The sequence below is a fragment of the Acinonyx jubatus genome, chromosome A2, assembly GCF_027475565.1.
Source record: "Acinonyx jubatus isolate Ajub_Pintada_27869175 chromosome A2, VMU_Ajub_asm_v1.0, whole genome shotgun sequence".
NCBI lineage: Eukaryota > Metazoa > Chordata > Mammalia > Carnivora > Felidae > Acinonyx > Acinonyx jubatus.
Genome location: NC_069383.1, coordinates 59,448,784 through 59,468,459, shown reverse-complemented (window position 1 = coordinate 59,468,459; position 19,676 = coordinate 59,448,784). Strand labels below are relative to the sequence as shown.

At 35.5% G+C, this 19,676-nt stretch overlaps 1 protein-coding gene across 18 annotated transcripts in view; it reads right to left on the bottom strand.

Moving 5' to 3' along the window:
* The window catches only part of CRPPA (CDP-L-ribitol pyrophosphorylase A), a 481,097-nt gene that overhangs the window by 70,739 nt on the left and 390,682 nt on the right, over positions 1–19,676 (bottom strand). For 15 of the 18 annotated variants that reach the window (XM_053218382.1, XM_053218386.1, XM_053218374.1 and 12 more), the window contains one exon: positions 16,740–16,819. The exons of the other annotated variants lie outside the window; for them this stretch is intronic. The gene's annotated coding sequence lies outside the window, so the exon portion shown is untranslated. The remainder of the gene's footprint in view (positions 1–16,739; positions 16,820–19,676) is intronic. 18 annotated transcript variants of the gene reach the window in all.

Here is a 19,676-nt window from a genome sequence, read left to right as displayed (position 1 = left end):
GAGTGAGCAAGGGTGGTAGGGCAGAGAGAGAGAGGGAGACACAGAATCCGAAACAGGCTAACAGCACAGAGCCCAATTCGGGGCTCAAACTCACAAACTGTGAGATCATGACCTGAGCTGAAGTCAGTCGCTTAACCGACTGAGCCACCCAGACACCTTGAAAAAACTTTATTTTAAAATTAGTTTAAAACTTTTTTTTACATTTATTTATTTTTGAGAGACAGAGTGAGACAGAGCTCAAGGGGAGGAGGGGCAGAGAGAGAAGGAGACAAAGAATCTGAAGCAGACACCAGGCTCTGAGCAAGCATTCAGCACAGAGCCCAATGTGGGGCTCGATCCCATGAACCATGAGATCCTGACCTGAGCCGAAGTCGGACACTTAACTGACAAAGCCACCCAGGCGCCCCTTAGTTTAAAACATTTGGAAACAGTGTCTGGAGACTTTCTGCAATTAGTATCAGATCAAAGACGGAAGGTATGAGCAAGGAAAAGAGCAGACCAAAAAGATCAGAGGCTGTTTAAGGGACTATCTGTAACAGAAATTCAAAAGTCTGCTCTCCTAGTCAAGCCCAGGGCCAGGGTCGTGAGAGGAGCAGTTGGTAGATACTACTAGATAGTCATGCCTGTATTTCATTTATAATTGCTGGTGATATACAATTGTTTTGTGAACCACATATAGTTTACCATAGAGTACAGATCAGTGTTTATGAACTCTTGTGTGTTTTATAACCAGACTTAATTCATTAGTATAAGCAACAATGGTCCATAAGTTATCAATAGCTGATACCACTAAAAGGAAGACCAATAATCAGTATGTCTTGCAGCGGGGATTCCTCAGTCCTTTCTTGCCATGGCATACAGAAAAAAAGGATGATATTTGTATAGTTCACTTGAGGAAACTAGAAGGGATTTAAGAGTGTCTATAAATATCTTTTTGGAGATGAAAAAAAGCATTACATTTTCTTGACATTAAATAATTACAAAGACACAAAGCATTATGGAAAATATTAAATGTTGAATTTGCACCATACTTACAAATAAAATCTTTTCAAATTTTCTTTGAAAAACTGGTTAACTTTCATGTTTATTATTTTATTTTTTAAGTAAACCCTATCCCCAACATGAGGCTCGAACTCACAAACCCCAGATTAAAAGGAACATGCTTTTCCAACTGAGCCAGCCAGCTACCCCTTTCATCTTTAAACTACTTGCATTTGGAAAACTCAATCAGGTCTTTCACTGACAAATGTAATTGAAGTTGGCATTTCTGAGGGCAAAGTGATTGTTAATCCAATTAAACTTTTTCACATAAGTTATCTCAAACTAAGACTCAGAAAGTGTATGCATTGTCAGAGCATGGACAAGCTCAAATGTCACTAAGAGAACACAAATGTGAAAAAATTATATAAGTATCCCATATATGTGTATACAGGGATTGAGACTGCCACTCACAATTAAGCCTATTAAGAATCCTTGTAAAACTGTGCTGCCACTACAGGCTGTATATCATGGTCTTTAGGTATGTGAGACCTGAACTCAGCTATAAACTGGTAGGATCCCACAGCTAGTACAACCTGAACCCGAGTCCTGAATAGATAGATACCCATGGATAGAACAATTATTAGCATGAGTGAAGACTATTCAGATTGTCAGATCGCTGCAGATATTATTGGACTTTCCTTCAAACATACTGTCTTGTAGCTATTAGCCAGGGTTCATTTCAATGTTGCTCATAGTTGGAGGCTACTAAACAAGGATGTCAGCCACCTCTGGCCCTATCTGGACTTTCTAGGCCTGAGAGAATAACTTGCTATACATCTGCAATTCATTGTTTAGGCTATGTGCTGGAAAGTTATACTTTACAAAACAGTCACTGGACCAGGAAGCTACCTCACTACATACACACCAGCCTGTAGAACAAATAGGCCCAGTCATGCCCCAAAAGAGGCATAAACTGAAATTTCTCTTTGATACACTCATCCCAATAAGCCAAAGGGAAAGGGGGGAGAAGTGGAATGAAGGACAAAGAATAAATGACTGGTTTTCCAAGAGGACTGTTGCATTTTCTCATTAATATATATTTCTGGCTAATATTTACAACATAGCATATGCTGGCCTCTTTCTGAAAAAAAAAATGCTCCAGATTATTTATTTCTTCTCTACCTTTTAGACGTGGAAAAAATAAGGCAGCACAGGTTCATTGTTTGCCTTAGGTAATAATATTTAATTTATAATGACAGAGAAGCAAGTTTATTAACTGAAGTGATACAGAAAGAAAAATTAGTATTTCTCAATTTTTCTCAAAAAACCTTAATACTTCTATTTGAAACATAATAGCTGATGTTCCCCAGATGATCACCTTGCATATTTAAAAATAATATTGCAAACATTTTATCATAGAGTAACTGATCCGATATCGAATTAGAATTTGGATCCCTCTGGCCTTCAGTCCTTGCTTTGCTTGCTGTTTGTGCTCATTGCTAAGCTTCCTCTCTCATATTCATGGAAATTTATTTATTTACATGTTTCCTTTCACATGACCAAAAGCACATCCAGAGGTGTCACAAAAAAATAATATATCAAACCAAAAGAGTGTGTTTTTTCATATATACATGTAGCATACTATTTTTTAACCACATTCTAAATTTTTCCAGTGTTTTCCTATAACGTGTATTTTCCTCTGAAAAAGAGAATTTGAAAAGAATTGCCAAATCTGTCTTGGAACTTCCACTTTAAATTCAAAACAGATCCCAAAATGTCTACTGGGATATATCTCTAGTATGACTAAGAATGTGCACCTGTGATTACCTAAACCAGCCAAAGAATGGCACCATTGCTTCACATAAATGTAGTCACAGATATTTTTTATATGGTTATAGAATTTTGTCATAAATCCCATGGCTCAGTGTAGAATTCTATCTGTCCTACAGGTCCACTTTTTGCCTTTAGATAACATTTTACAGCAAAAGCCTGATGTATTGCTTCTGTCACCCTTTGACCACTAAAGGAACTTAGAACAGCACAATGGGTGAATAATAAGGAGTCAAAGGGAATTTTCTGCCCTTCTGGCTCAGTCCATGCATATGGTCATAATTTTCCAACTTTATGATAATAAGGGGAATGCATTTATCACCCCTCTGCTCCTTCTCAAGTTGATCCCCCACTGTTAAGTTTAGCAGTTGGCTATCGATAATATAGAATTATTAAATAATATGGAGGGTAATGAGTGAGATGGCCACTTGAGTTTCACAAGGAAATAATAAATGGTGGAGAGAGATTTCCAAGTTTGAGGGACAAGTTCAGAAAAGTATTAACTAAATCAGATGGTTATCTTACAACTTCTGAGAGTTAAAATGAAAATTAAAGATAGCTTGAGAGATCTTAGGCTAGTTTGTGCTGTCATATTCTGCTCCAGATAAGATAAGCCATTATCAGCACTGGGATAACTACATTGAAAACATAAATTATTTTCTTCTTTAAAATTGGAGACTGTGCCTAATATTCCTTTACTTGATTTATCTACATTTGCTTTACAATTTGGATAGTTTTATATAACTGAGGTTTAAAAAAATCTGATTAAATAACACAGTGATTTCACTTGGATTCAATACTCTCAGTTTTCAAAATGGGGCAAGGAGAAAGAAAAACAATCAATTTTTTTAATGGGAAAAAATAATGAATAGTTTATACAGGAAGATAGTCAAATGATTGAAAAACACATGAAAAAGTGTTCAATATCATGAATCATCAGGAAAATGTAATTTAAAACCACAATGAGATACCTCTAAAGAAAATCTAAAATTTAAAAGACTTAAAATACCAGATGTTGGCGAGCTTATAGAGTCACCAGAATATTCATACATTGTCAATGAGAATGTAAAATGGTACAACCACTTTGGGAAAATATTCCTTTATAAAACAAAACAAATGTCTATCCTATAATCCAGCAATGCTACTCTTAAGTATTTACCTAAGAAAAATGAAAACATGTGTATACCAAAAAGACTTGCACGAGAATATTCACAGCAGCTATATCACTAAAAGCTTGAAGTGAAAACTACTCCAAGCTTCCATCAAGGGAAGAATGAATGAATAAATAAAATATAGTATGTTCATGCACTGGGATATTACCCAGAAACAGAGAGGAATAAACCATTCATTACAACAACATGGATAAATCTCAAAATCATTATGCTGAATAAAAGAACCATTGCACAAATGAGTAGCTATTATACAATTCATTGGAATGACCATGAAGTCTAATATCAGTAGATTAATCTATGCTATAAAAACTGGAACAATGACTCTCTTAGCCAAGGGCTAAAAGGTGAGGAGTATGTTGGATTTGACATAGTAATAGTCTACACCTTTAAAGAGATTTTAGTTCCATAGTTGTACATACTCATTAAAAATCAGAAATGAATGGTTGCTAGGAAGGAATATTGTGGAGAAGGAAGATCCTGAGCTCACCTCCTCCCATGGACACACTGAGACAACAAGTACATGCATTACAACTCTCCCTGAAAACAGTCTAAAGACTGGCAAAATAAATCTTCCAGAGCTAGTCATAGAGAGAAGACCACTTTGGAAATAATAGGTGGGATGGAGATGTGATTAGGACCCAAGCCTCCAGTGTGACTAACCACAAATGGAAGAGGTATAATAAGCATGGAGGAGCAAGGACATCTGACTCCTTACTAGGCACCCTTGGCCCTGGGGACTCACACTAGGAAGATGGGTACCCATAGTGTCAGTCTTTGAAAATCAGTGGGGCTTCATTCCAGAGTCTTTAAAAACCAGTGTGCTTTACTCCAGGAGAACTGAAGGGCAATGTAAAACTAAGTCCCCACACTTAAAGAGCCAAAATACCAAATAACTGAGCCCAAGACCCAGCACAGAAGCAGCAGTTTGAAAGTACCTGGGGCATACATAAAGGAGATTTATTGACTAATTTTAAGACATGTACCAGTGTAACAGATATCTACAGAAATTTTCTCTGGCAATGAAGGAGCAGGTAAGCACCATTTTTCTTGCCTTTCCCCAGCCTAAATAGCCAGACACTTGTGGGAGTCTGTGCTAACATTCTCCATCCGTGGGGCTAGCACTGTGTGATCCATCCCAGCATCTTCTGTAGACGTGCCACACCTGACCTGCTCACACTGGCAGACACTACTCCAAAGCAACTCCCACCCCCTCTATACCTGGGAGGCAGCCCCAGCTGGGACCCATATCCTCCAAATCAACCCTACCCTGAGGAGGGAGAAAATTAACTCCACATACCACTGTGCCCACAGGTGCTGGAGTTGAGCTTCTTAGGTGGCAAAAAAGGGATCAAGTGCATGCATCCCACACAGAGGACACTCTTGGAAGCCTGGTCCTGCTTACCAGTGAGGATTGTGGTACAGGGCACCACACGACACCTTCTACACAAGGCCACCTCGTTTAAGATCAGCAGATGAAGGTGACCTACCTAATACTAAGAAACAGAGAGTTAGAAAACATGAGGAGGCAGAGGAATATGTCTCAAATGAAAGAACAAGAAAAAGCCAGAGAAAAAGAGCTAAAAGGAATGTAGATAAGCAATAGGGTGGATATGGATAAAGAGTTCAAAGTAATTGCATAAAGACACTCACTGGACTTGATAAAAGAGTGAATGAACTCAGTGAGAATTTCAACAAAGAGAAAGTATTAAAAAACAGAACTGAAGAACAATAACTGAAATGAAAAATACACTACAGGGAATAAACAGCAGATTAGAGGATGCAGAAGAATAGATCAGCAACCTGGTAGACAGGGTCATGGAAAGCAACTAATCTAAGCAACAAAAAGAAAAAAAAATGTATTAAAAAATCAGGACAGGTTAAGAGAGCTCTATAACATAAGCATAATAACATTTATATTATGGGGACCCCAGAAACAGAAGACAGAAACAAAGGGGCCGGAAACTTATTGGAAGAAATAATAGCTGAAAATTTCACTAATCTGGAGAAGGAAACAGACATTCATGTCCAGGAATCACACAGAGCCCCAAACAAGATTAACCCAAGGAGGTTCTCACCAAGATAATAAGTTAAATAACAAAGATTAAACATAGAGAGTCTTAAAACCACCAAGAGCAAATAAAGTTACACAAAAGGGAAACCCCAGAAGACTATCGGTTGATTTTTCAGCAGAAACATTTCAAGTCAGAAGGAACTAACATGATGTATTCAAAATGCTGAAAGGGAAAAACCTACAACCAAGAATATTCTACCCAACAAGGTTGTCATTCAGAATTTAAGGAGAAATAAAAAATTTCCCAGACAATCAAAAGCTAAAAGAACTCATCACTAGCAAACCAGGTTTACAAGAAATGTTACAAGGACATCTTCAAGTAGAAAGAAAAGGTCACAACTAGAAGAAAATTATGAAATACAAGAATTTCACAAGAAACAACAAACATATGGTAAAGGTAGTAGAGTGATCACTAAGAAAGCCCGTATGAAGTTAAAACTCAGAAGTAGTAAAATCAAAATATCTACAAAAATTAGTCAGGTGATATAAAAATGAAAAGATGCAAAATATGATATATATATAAAATGTGGAGAGAGGAAGGAGTAAAAATTTAAGGCTTTTATAGTGTGCTTGAACTTAAGTGACCATCAACTTAAATTAGAGTGTTATATGCGTATGATGTTGTATATGAACCCCATGGTAACCACAAACCAAAAATCTATAATAGAAAAACAAAATATGAAGAGAAAGAAATCCAATCTTAGCACTAAAGAAGACCTTTTAACCACAGGGAAGAGAGCTATGAGGAAAAATAAGGAACAGAGAAGAACTATAAAACAACCAGAAAATAATTAGCAAAATGGAAATAAGTACATACTTATCAGTAATTACTTTAAATGTAAAAGGACTAAATGCTCCAGTCAAAAGATATAGGATGACTTAATGGATGAAAAAGTAAGACCTATCTATATGCTGTCTACAAGAGACTCACTTCAAACATAAAGACACATATAGACTAATAGGGAAGGTATGGAAAAAAAAAATAATCCATACAAATGGAAGAATAAAAAAGCAGGGGTAGCAATAATCATATCAGACAAAATAGACATTAAAACAAAGACATGAACAAGAGACAAAAAAAGGAAGGTCATTATATAATAAAGGGATCAATCAAATAAGAGGGTATAATAATTGTAAATATCTATGAACCCAATGTAGGGGCACTTAAATATATAACGCTTATATCAACACACATAAAAGGAGAAACTGACAGCAATACAATAAGAGTAGGAGGCTTTAACACCCCACTACATTAATGGACAGATCATCCAGACAGAAAATTAATAGGGAAACAGTGGTCTGAATGTCACATTAGACTAGATAGACCTAACAGATGTATATATAACATTTCCTTCTAAAACAGCAGAATACACATTTTTTTTAAGTGCACACAAAATATTCTCCAGGGTAGATCACATGATAGGACACAAAGCAAGTCTCAATAAATTTAAAAAGAATGAAATTATATTATTTATCTTTTTCTACTGCAACAGAGTGAAATTAGGATTTAATTATAAGGGGTTAAAAACAAAAAAAAAACCCGAAACACAAAATATGGAGACAATATATTACTAAACAACACATGGGTCAACAAAAAAATCAAAGAGAAAAATCAAGAAATACCTGAAGACAAATGGAAATGAAAACACAATGGTCCAAAATCTTTGGGATCCAGCAAAAGAAGTTCTAAGAGGGAACTTCATAGCAACACAGGTCCACTTGAAGAAATAAGAAAAATATCCAACAATTTCACCTAAACCCCCCAAAAAACTAGAAAAAGAACAAGCAAAGCCCAAAGTCAGTAGAAAGAACAAAATAATAAAAAAGACACAGAATGAAATGAAACAGAAACAAACAAAAACAATAGAAAAGATCAATGAGACTAAGAGTTGGTTCTTTAAAACGATAAACAAAATTGGTAAACCTTTAGCCAGATCAATCAAAAAAAAAAAAGATCCCTTTCTCTGATGCAAATAAACTTTAAAAAAGAAATACAAAGGATTTTTAAAAATTCATTAAAAAATTATATGCTAACAAACGACAATCTATAAGAAATGGGTACATTCTTAGAAACATACAATTTTCCTAGACTGAATCAGGAAGAAATAGAGAATCTGAATAGATCAATAACTAGTAACAAAATTGAATTGTTTATCAGAAAACTTCCAACAAACAAAAGTCAAGTATCAGATGGCTTCCAAAAAACAGAAAGAATGCTTCTAAATATATTCTATGAGGTGAGCATTACTCGGATACTAAAACCAGACAAAGACACCACAAAAACAAAATTAATAGACCAAAATTTCTCCTGAACACAGATGGAAAAATTCTCAACAAAATATTATCAAACTGAATTCAAAAATACTCTAAAATGATTGTTCACCACAATCGAATCAGATTTATTCCATGGATTCAAGGATGGTTCAGTACATACAAATCAATAAATGTGTGGTACATCACGTTAACAAGATAAAGGATCAAAACCATACGATCATCTCAACTGGTACAGAAAAAACATCTGACAATTTTCAATATGCATTCATAATTAGAAACTCCCAATAAAGTAGGTTTAGAGGAAACACATGTCAACTTAATAAAGACAAACATACATGACAAACACATAGCTAGCATCATACTTAATAGTGAAAAACTGAAAGCTTTTCCCCTAACATCAGGAACAAGGCAAGGATATCCATTCTCATCTTTTTATTTAACATGGTACTGGAAGTCCTAGCTAGCTATTAGACAACAGAAAGAAATAAAAGGCATCCAAATTAGTAAGGAAGATGTAAAACTGTCAATATTTGCAGATGACTTATACTATATATAGAAAACCCTAAAGACCACATGAAAATCAAACCTAATAGATCTAATAAATGAATTCAGTAAAGTTGGGAGACACGAAATGAATATATAGAAATCTGTTGCATTTCTATACACTAATAATAAAATAGCAGAAAGGAAAATAAACAATCTCATTTACAATTGTCTGAAAGAGAATAAAGTACCTGGAATAAATTTAACCAAAGAGGTAAAAAAAACTGGACTCTAAAAACACCAATGAAAAACAAAACAAAACCCAAAAAACAAAGATGACACAAATAAATTGAAAGATGCAAAAATACACAATGCTCACAGACTAAATTAATGTTAAAATGTCCATACTACCCAAAGCTATCTACAGATTTAATGCAGTCTCTCAAAAAATACCCAGTTTTTGAGTTGAGTTTCACAGAGATCCAACAAAAAATTCTAAAATTCATATGTAAGCACAAAAGTCCCCAAAGAGCCAAAGCAATCTTGAAAAAGAATAATAAAGCTGGAAGTGTCACAGTCCCACTATAGTACTGACACAAAAACAGATACACAGATCCATGGAAAAAATTGAGAGCCCAGAAATAAACCCATACATGGTCAATTAATCTATGACAAAGAAGGCAAGAAGATATAATGGGAAACTCTTCAATAAATGATGCTGAAAAAATTGGGCAGGTACATGCTAAAGAATGAAACCAGACCATTTTGTTACATCATATACAAAAATAAACTCAAAGGGGATTAAACACCTAAATCTAAGACCTGAAACCTTAAAACTAAAAGAAAAGATAGACGGTAATCACTTATACAGCAACCTTAGTAATATTTTTTTCTTAATCTGTCTCCTCAGGCAAGAGAAACAAAAACAAAAAAACAATTGGGACTACACCAAAATAATTGCACAGCAACAACCCATCAGTAAGATGAAAAGGCAACCTAGTGAATAGGAGAAAATATTTGCAAATGATAAATCTGATGAAGAGTTAATATCCAAAACATGTAAAGAACCCATACAACTAAACAGCAAAACAAACAACTCCCCCCCCCACACACACATGCAAATAACCCAATTAAAAATAAGACTCTTAACTACACAGAACAAACTGAGGGTTACTGGAGGGGAGGTAGGCAGGGGGTTGGGCTAAATGGGTGATGGGTTTAAGGAGGGCACTTGTTGTGATGAGCATTGAGTGTTGTATGTAAGTGATGAATCACTAAATTTAACCTGAAACTAATATTACCCTATATGTTAATTAACTAGAATTATTTTTTTTATTTTTTTTAATGTTTATTTATTTTTGAGACAGAGAGAGACAGAGCATGAACAGGGGAGGGTCAGAGAGAGAGGGAGACACAGAATCGGAAGCAGGCTCCAGGCTCTGAGCTGTCAGCACAGAGCCCGACGCGGGGCTCAAACTCACGGACCAGGAGATCATGACCTGAGCCGAAGTCGGACCCTTAACCGACTGAGCCACCCAGGCGCCCCAATTAACTAGAATTTAAATACAAACTTGAAACATAAAAAAATAAAAAATGAGAAGACCTACACAGGTTTTGTTTTGTTTTGTTTTGTTTTGTTTTTTTAAAGAAGACATACAGATGGCCAACAGACAGACACATGAAAACATGTTCATCATCACTTACCATCAGGGAAATGCAAATCAAGACAACAATGAGTTATCACTTTACAAGAATTAGAATGGCTAGTATCATAATGACTGTGCACTGTTGGTGGGGATGTAAAATGATACAGCCACTGTTGAAAACAGGATAGAGGTTCCTCAAAAAACTGAAAATAGAAGTACCATATGATAGGGGTTCCCAAGTGGCTCAGTCACTTAAACATCAGACTCTTGTTTTTGGTTCAGGTCATGATCTCATTGTCAGGCTCTGTGCTGGCAGCATGGAGCCTGCTTGAAATCCTCTGTCTTCCTCTCTCTCTGATGCTGCCCTGCTCACACTGTCTCTGTCTCTCTCAAGATAGATAGATAGATAGATAGATAGATAAATAGACAATCTGAAAAAAATAGAGAAAAAGAAGTACCGTATCATACAATAATTCCACTTCTGCATATTATCAGAAAAAACCACTAATTCAAAAAGATATATGCACCTCTATATTAACACAGTATTATTTATAATAACCAAGATGTGGCAGTTACCTATGTGTCTATTGATAGATGAATGGATAAAGAAGATATGCTAGATATACACAATGGAATAACACTCAGCCGTGAAAAGAATGAAATCTTTCAATTCAAGACAACATGGATGGACCTATAAGGTATTTTGCCAAGTAAATTTAGCCAAAGACAAATACCACATGATTTCACTTATATGTGAAATATAAAAAAATAAAACAAATGAACAAATAAAAAACAATAACAAAGAAACAGGCTCATAAATATAGAGGACTGGGCTCCAAAGGAGACAGGGGCACAAAATGAGTGAAGGAGATTAAGAGGTGCAAACTTCCTTCCAGTTATAAAATAAATAAGCCACAGGGATGAAAAGTACAGTATAGAGAATATAGCCAATAATATTGTAATACTCTTATCATGATGAGCATTTCATAATTTTTCTAATTCTTATATCACTATGTTTTATACCTTTAATATTACATGTCAACTATATTTCAGTTTTAAAAAATCATCAAACAATACACACGATTTGTGCATTTTACCTCATATAAAATTTGCCTCATCAAAAGAGTTAATGAATAATGAACTCTATATTTCAGTTTTAAAAAATCATCAAACAATACACACGATCTGTGCATTTTACCTCATATAAAATGTACCTCATCAAAATAGTTAATGAATAATGAACTCTAGCTGATGAGATGTGTATTAAGTGTTTTGAGGTGAAGAATACTGATTATCTTCAATCAATTTTAAAATGCGTAAAAAAATTAGAAGAATGGATGGACAGAGATATTGATGGATAGATAGGTGAAAACTGAAGATGGCAAAATTATAGAATGTGATAATGGTATTCCCCATGTAAAACTTCAGCTTCCTTTATGTTTAGAAATCATCATAATACTAGAAAAAAATAAGGTAGATCATTTTTCCTTTCTTTCTTCATTTTTATTGCTCCTGAAATAAAATTTCAGGGGCATGTACCATTGAGGGTCATTCTAAGGAATAATAAAGTACTATGGGTACTAACAATTATTATCACACACACACTCACACATGGAGAAGAGAGAATGGAAAAGAAATTAACTTTGATGGAATTTAAAGAAAAGTTTTTGAACAAAGGATCTAATGATAAAATAAGGAGCTAGAAAGTATTGAACTACACAATTCCTAGTTTTTCCTTCCTTGCTTTTTTTTTTTTCACTGTGTGGTTTGGAGATTTTTGGGTTTTTTTGTTTTTTGTTTTTTTTTTTCCTCTTTGAACACTGAAGCGGTGACAGCAATGATTATTCCTAAGTACATATTTGAATGAAAAGCCACACTATGGAATATTTTACTTTCCCTGCAAATCTTCTCACAACCTTCTCATAAATAAATGGGGCTAGAGTCAAGGAAACTGGGCTAAATCCCTCCCTTACTGCTTGGACTATTCCCAAATCATTCATCAGGGACAGGGAAGGATGGGAGCTTCTCTTTGGCACATATCTTAGGGAGGTCTGGCAGGGTTAAGGGAAAGAGACAAAGAAGTCTATGCTCAAATATCCTGGGTATTTTTGCCAATCTACTTAAAAAAATACATGCACAGCATGCTTTTGTCAATAAATCCTCCATGTGCTTATACTGGTGGTGCTGAAAATTGCTTGGATAGTTCAAAATTGTATCTGGAGCTTTTGGCAGATCAGTGTTCTGACAAGTGAAGTTGAAAATTTCTACCTCTAGATCCTGTAGTCAACAACCTCTGAGAATTGCTAATGGTTTTTACTGGATTAGAATTGACGGACTCTTCTGATTTGAGCGGTATCCATTTCAATTATACCATTACTCCCCAGGCAAGGAGAATGATCTTGTGCAGGAGCATTGGGCCAGCTTGAGAGCAAAAATATCCTGGTCCCAGGGAAATTATGCATGGTGTGTAACAGTCACAGAATCCATGATAGATTGTTCTGTGCAATTGCTCTTAAGTCTGCTTAGGATTCTATGTCCTATTTTAAATCTGTGAAATGAAATTTCATGCCATAGGGTTCTCAATGAGAGGAAAGATTACAGGAAAAAAAAATAAAGAATAAAGCCAATGCAAGACAGAACACCTTTTATGGTATGAATGGCTCTTAAAACTCTTTTCCTTTCACTAAAAAAAAAAAAAAAAAAAAGTTTTATTGTTAACTGTTTCATTTTGGGGGTATAAAATTGTTTATGGGGCTTAGAGCAGAAAGCCACCATGCCTTATCTTTTCCTGGCTCCTATTCTTGAAAAGAAAAAAAATGCCTAATAATAGTGTGGCAAGACTTTAAGTAAAAAGTGTATTTTATAATTTCTTTAATTAAACATGATCAAAGGTGCCTTTAAAATATTTGAACGAGCACTTTCCTAGTTATGTGGCACTGTCCATATTCTTTAAACATGGCCACTGGCTCAATGTCCCTGTTGTTGGTTCAATAGTTTCTTTTGCTATGGACGACCAAAATTTTCCATTCTTTGAAACCTAGTGTTTTTACTATACACAGATGAAACACACCTGTTTCTGATATACAACCACTTTCAATTCTTGTTAGCTGTGAAAAATTCATGAAATGGAAAAAATCTGTGTTCTCCTTGCTGGTGTAAAATATAAATTTGGAGCTTCACATTGTCGATTAAAAGAAAAAAATAGCAAACACCTACTGTGTGCAAGGAGGCTGCCATAGAATTCAACAAATCTGAAAATGTTATTGGGCACCAAATCTGGGTCATGCTGTCTCGCACAATCTAAAAGGTGGGCTATGAAAACAAACAAAAACAGAAACAAAAACAACAATAAGCAGGAAGAAAGTGAGTAGAGAGTTCTGGGGATAGGAGGACTTTTAAATAGGATGACCAGGGTCCTCTTTATGGGGGAAAATAATATTATAATGGGGAAATCTGAAGATTGAAGGAAGCAAAGGTTTAAGCAATGTTGGTTTTGGGGGGAGGACCTTCCCCAACAGAGGGAGCACCAAGGGCCTCGAGGTAGAATACCGAACACTCTAAAAAAAGAAAGGAGGCCAATGACATCACAAGTAAACACCTGAGGTGGGAGGCAGTAAGAGATTAGAGCCTGGAAGGACAGGGCACCAAATTATTCAGGGTCTTGTAAGACTTGGGGTTTTACCATGGTGGGATGGGATATTTTAGAAGAGTTGAGTGAAGGGACACAATATCCGATTTTATATAATACCTTAATCAATATGGCTGTTCTATTGAATATGTGTACACTACACGATGCAAGTGCAGAAGAAGAGAAGCCAGTTAGCAAGCCACTGGGTACCTCAGACAAGAGATGATTATAGCTTTGATCAAGGTCATAGATATGGAATGGTGAGAAGTGGTCAAATTCTCCATATATTTGGCAGATAAAATGAGCAGAATTCATTGAAAGGTTGCATGAGGGGCACCTGGGTGGCTCAGTCGGTCAAGCGTTCGACTTCAGCTCAGGTCATGATCTCACAGTCTGTGAGTTCAAGCCCTGCATTGGGCTCTGTGCTGACAGCTCAGAGCCTGGAACCTGTTTCAGATTCTGTCTCCCTCTCTCTCTGCCCCACTCACGTTCTCTCTGTCTCTCTCAAAAATAAATAAACATAAAAAAAAAAGAAAGGCTGCATGAATGAAGTGAGAAAGATGAATCAATGATGATTCTAAGATAGTGGTTGTCATTTGCTAAGATGGGAGGTAAAGCAGATTTGAGGGGCAGCAAATGGGGATTTCTGTCTGTGACACATTACATTTGAGATACCAGGTAAAGATACAAGTGAAGATGATTCCACATGAAGGTGGAGATAACCATCTGGAGTTGAGGGTAGATGGATATATGTGTATATATTTGTGAGTCATCAGATGATTCATACATATATACAGGACCATCAGCAACTAAGGGATTCAAGGCTGAAATGACAATGAAGTGAGCAGAGGCATGCAGCTGTGAACCAAATGTAGGATAATTACTAGCAGTTAGCCATTACAAGGTTAACTGCTTGTGTTCTGTTAAGAGTCCAGACCAGTGACTCAAAACAAAACAAAACAAAACAAAACAAAACAGTAAAAATAAATGGCCATTGAGGGAGGGAGAAAATTGAGAAAGCATGATGTCCTAGAAACCTACTGAAAAAAAAAAGTAAACAAATAACATTTACCTTGTGATAAATACAAATAATTTTCTAGCTTATAATGAAGATAAAAGGATATAAAAATATTCAAAATTTAGCATACAAAGTGGTAAATGCTGCAAAAGATTTTAAACCCAATGTTGAGAGATGGATAGAAACCTGACTCACAGAAAGAGGAAGAGAAGACATTTATATTAGAGGGAAACTCTTAAAAAGGAGTCCTGAGAAGGGAGCACAATGTATATTTGAGGAATAGTGAGTAGTCCAAGGTAGCTGGGAGTACAAGATGTTTTTTATAAATGTCTGAGGCAGGTTTCCTGTGCCAAAAGATATTCAGATTTTGCTGTATGTGCACGTGTGTGTGTGTGTGTGTGTGTGTGTGTGTATCAAATCTCCAGAAACAATGGGTCTGAGAACATAATAATGAAACTTACTTTACTTGCCATCCCATCCCCAACCCCCGCCAATCTCTCAGCTATCAGATTTTGTCTTTTTATCTGTAAATATACTAATAGCTAAGTAAAACATCTATCTCTATCTGTTTAACATCTATGGAGTGCCTGCTCCATGTAAACTCTGGTGGAAGGAACAAAGGACTAACATAAACATGCAAAAATATTCATTGCAATGCACGGAATTGGGCCTTGTGGAATGAGGAGGGAGAAAGTAGAGAAATATGAATACGATAAGACTCATTCTCTGAACAGTTGTATAAATTTATTAGGATAGTCTGCCTTAACAGTTGGAAAATAGAAAATCCATGCCATAGATTTGGAGTTTGGCCCAGCATAATCTGACCTATGCTCCAGTTCCATGGAGACGAGAAAGCTATTTTGCCTATAATCACATACAAAATTCTTTAAGGATAACAGTCATCACTTCTCGGGTCAGAACAACTCATGGCATTGAATAAAGGAAAAGAGAATCACAAGGAATCACACAAGACTTTATTTTTAGTAACAGAAAAACTTACTATACTCCATTCCCCAAAGAGGAACGTGGTAAATTTCCTTAAAAATTTGTTAACGTGAGTTTTAATTTTAGGGCCAATTCTTCACAGGTATTTTTCCCACCTTTGTATTCTCAATGACATAGTGGGATGAACTGAGTCAGAGGACCTATTTCCCAATCTAAACTGAGACACCAGTTGATCCCCTCTGTGTCTTTACATCTCATGCGTCTCATTTGCAAAATTAAGAGAGAGGACAGTGGTGTAAAGTGGGAAAGAACACTTTGGAGTCATACAGACTTAGAAGCTATATGATATTAGGCAAGTTACTGAATGTCTGAATTTCAGTTGTTAAACAGCAAATTAGAATAACAGGGCTCACACAATGTTGCCACAAAGATAAAAAGAAGTCATGTACAGAAAATTTCTGGCATATAGTAGACACTCAATGAATGTTCATTTCCTTCCTGCTTTTTACTTGAGCAATTCAGTTCCAATATAATGTTAAGACTTAATTCTAGAAAAAAAAAGTTTAGGAAAGTAATTATAGAGTTTTACCACTATCGGCTATTTTTAAACATTTTTTTTTTAAATTGGCATCCGGTCTATCTCAGAGTTAAAAGACAACTTCTATCTTTAGGGTAAAAATAAAGAACTTACAGAGAGCATGTACCACATAAACGGTGAAGAAAAAAAAAATGCTCCCCTTGAGAGAAGTTTCAAGAATATTGAGGGGAAAACTAGAAAGAAAGAAAGGCGGAAAGAATTTAGTTGATACACAGTTTTAGAGTCTATAAATTAAAAATAAACCAAGTAGGAGAGAGGTATTTGCTGTGTTGCCCTCCTGATTAAGATGGGTTAGGTACTATGGCTGGCATAACACAGTCATCTTCCTTTCTTTCAAAACGGAAAATTTATTTTTCATGAAAGTGAGAATTTATTGCAGGAATGTCAGCTCAGTGAATGAGTCTATGCTCTATGTAAAAGGAAATGGATACTTTACTACTTTGACCTTTCTATATTTTTCATATTTTGTCTGGCTACATATTGCAACCATTCCTTTCGGTTAGCAATTAAAGTCAAATTTGCAGCTGCTTTTACAAAACCAACACTTCTCTCCTACAAATGAAAATTTCAAAGCCCTTATGTTTGATTTCTAATATCATCCAAATTGTTATTGAGACATATAAAATACCCCAAGGATGAAGAAACACAATAGTCACTGTCCCTTAGCACTATCTATCACTCTGCATTTTAGTTTGTCATCCAGTATAAAAAGTAAAGAAAGAAAAGTAAGCAAGAGGTTGCAATAATTTACGCCTGTCTAGGAAGTTTGGCACCGTAGCTTCAAGTATAGGGAGCTCTTTACAGGAGAAAAAAACGTAACCAGAGACTATGTGAGTGTGGAAGATGAGATCATCCACCAACAGCAATCTTTCAAATTCACAGACACTTCCGGATTCATGAGGTGAGAATGAACAGTGCAGAGTACTGTAACACTCATTTGTAGCGTTTGAATTTGTTAACACGCACTCTCAAGCTGTCTTTGTCTGAGATAGCGTTTATACCACAAGTGAAAAAAATCAGTATGGACAATACCACTATCATTTGAAATCAGGATAGTCTTTAAGTATGAAAAAAAGGACAATATGTAAATCTAAAGTATATTTAATAGAAAAAAGTGCAAATTTGGGAGAAACTTGCCATCATCTTGTTTTTCACAAATATTTTCCTAACGAATCTTTTAAATTATTAACTTGAATTAATTCCAACTTATTTGAATGTATTTGTTTCCTACTGAGCATGATCAATCTTTGTCTTGAAGGTTTTTTTAACTAAACATTCTATTCAAGGTACAATTAAATTTATCAATGATTAAGAAAGATAAAAGAAAATAATTTATAGAAGCATGCAGCGATCCATACCTCTTTTACATGTCTCTAATAAAAACTGACGTCGATATTATTTCAGCCTCAACATCAGAAACAGGAGATGAGAAATCTATCTTGGTAGTTTCTCTAGAAACATGCAAATCAAAATCTAGGGATCAGATGGTGAGAATAGTAAGGTGTTTCAGGGTAGGAGAAGGAGGATGTGGTATTAATATTGGCTACTTGGGTCCTAGTGTGTATCAAAAATATTAAAATAATGTGCATTAGTGAAGTATCACTTACTTTGAAGGACTTATGTAGTGACCCCAGAATTAAAAAAGCAAGTATTTGGGCTAACAAAAATACACAGATATGATGACAGACATTATTAAATTAATAGATCAGGAATACATGAAAGCATATGTAAGGGACTTTGAGGTATAGACCAAGGCTCGTCAAATTTTAGAGTATAAAAAACAGATTTGTGAATCAGTAGATTTGGGATGGGACCCAAGATTCTGCATTTCTTGCAAGCCCCCAGGCCATGCTGAGGCTGTTAGTCTAAGGATCATACTCTGAGTAGCAAAGCCCTGATCATGACAAAGAAAGTTTAGGACTTATCTTAGAAATTGCACCTAGAGAAGTCTGAATATCAACTTATCTGTCTCACCAACTCGTGCCACCACTCTTATTTTCAATGGAATCCATTCCAGGAAATAGAAATACAAGTGGCTAATGCTTTTAATCACAATGTGACATTTTTATATTAAGGTAAATAAATGAATTATTTAATTTAACCCTCAAAAGAGTCTATGAGGCAAATACTTTTGTTATCTTCACTTTACACTAAAAAGAAACAGGCTTGGGGAATTTAATTAATCAAGTCAAGCCCATACAAGCAGGATTCAGAAACAGAATTCTGAATACGGTAGCCCTGACTCCAGAGCCTAAATATTTTCACCAATGTTACTGCAATGATCAAGACTGTTCTATTGCATTATTGGTAATGTTACAAAGGATAGGGATACAATTTTGTATAAATTTTGGGGTGTATCATCATTAGCTTCTAGAACAGGATTTATTCAAGAATAACTGCTCCTGACATTAGAAATCTTAAATGAATGGTGACTAGCAGTTTAGATACACCAAATATAATCACTTTCAAGAGTCAGAATAAATAAAGGATGGGACTAAAATTCTTACTGGATTGAGTTCTTTAGATTAAAGAAAGAACAGATTCTAGATAGGGACTGGAGGCTCTATAGTCCTCAACATATGGGATAACCCTTAAATCTCCACGTCTGAAAAAAATAGCCCTTAAACTTTAGAATCCCTAAAGGATTTTTACTATTGAAGGGTACACTATTAAATATTTTATGCATTCTGTTATTTTTAAAGGGTGTAATCCCTCCTAAGGTGTGTTGGCCCTGGGGTCTTTGAACCAGTCTAGACCAGAATTAACTAGGAGCCATCATTTTCATTATAAGTATGTTATAATTATGTTTGCTTATTTCACACTGTTTAATATACTCCGTCCTGTTAAACTACATCACAGGGCCTTCAGCACCTGTTGCTTATTTCTGCCAGATTGAAAGTATTCCTTTCTCTTTATTTTTTGTGTGCAAGGATAAGATGAACTTGCCAAGGGATGTCATTCTTGCATACACCTGCCAAGAGGCAAATACTTTAATAGTTGAAATGCTTATAGCATATGCTGCAGTTGCTG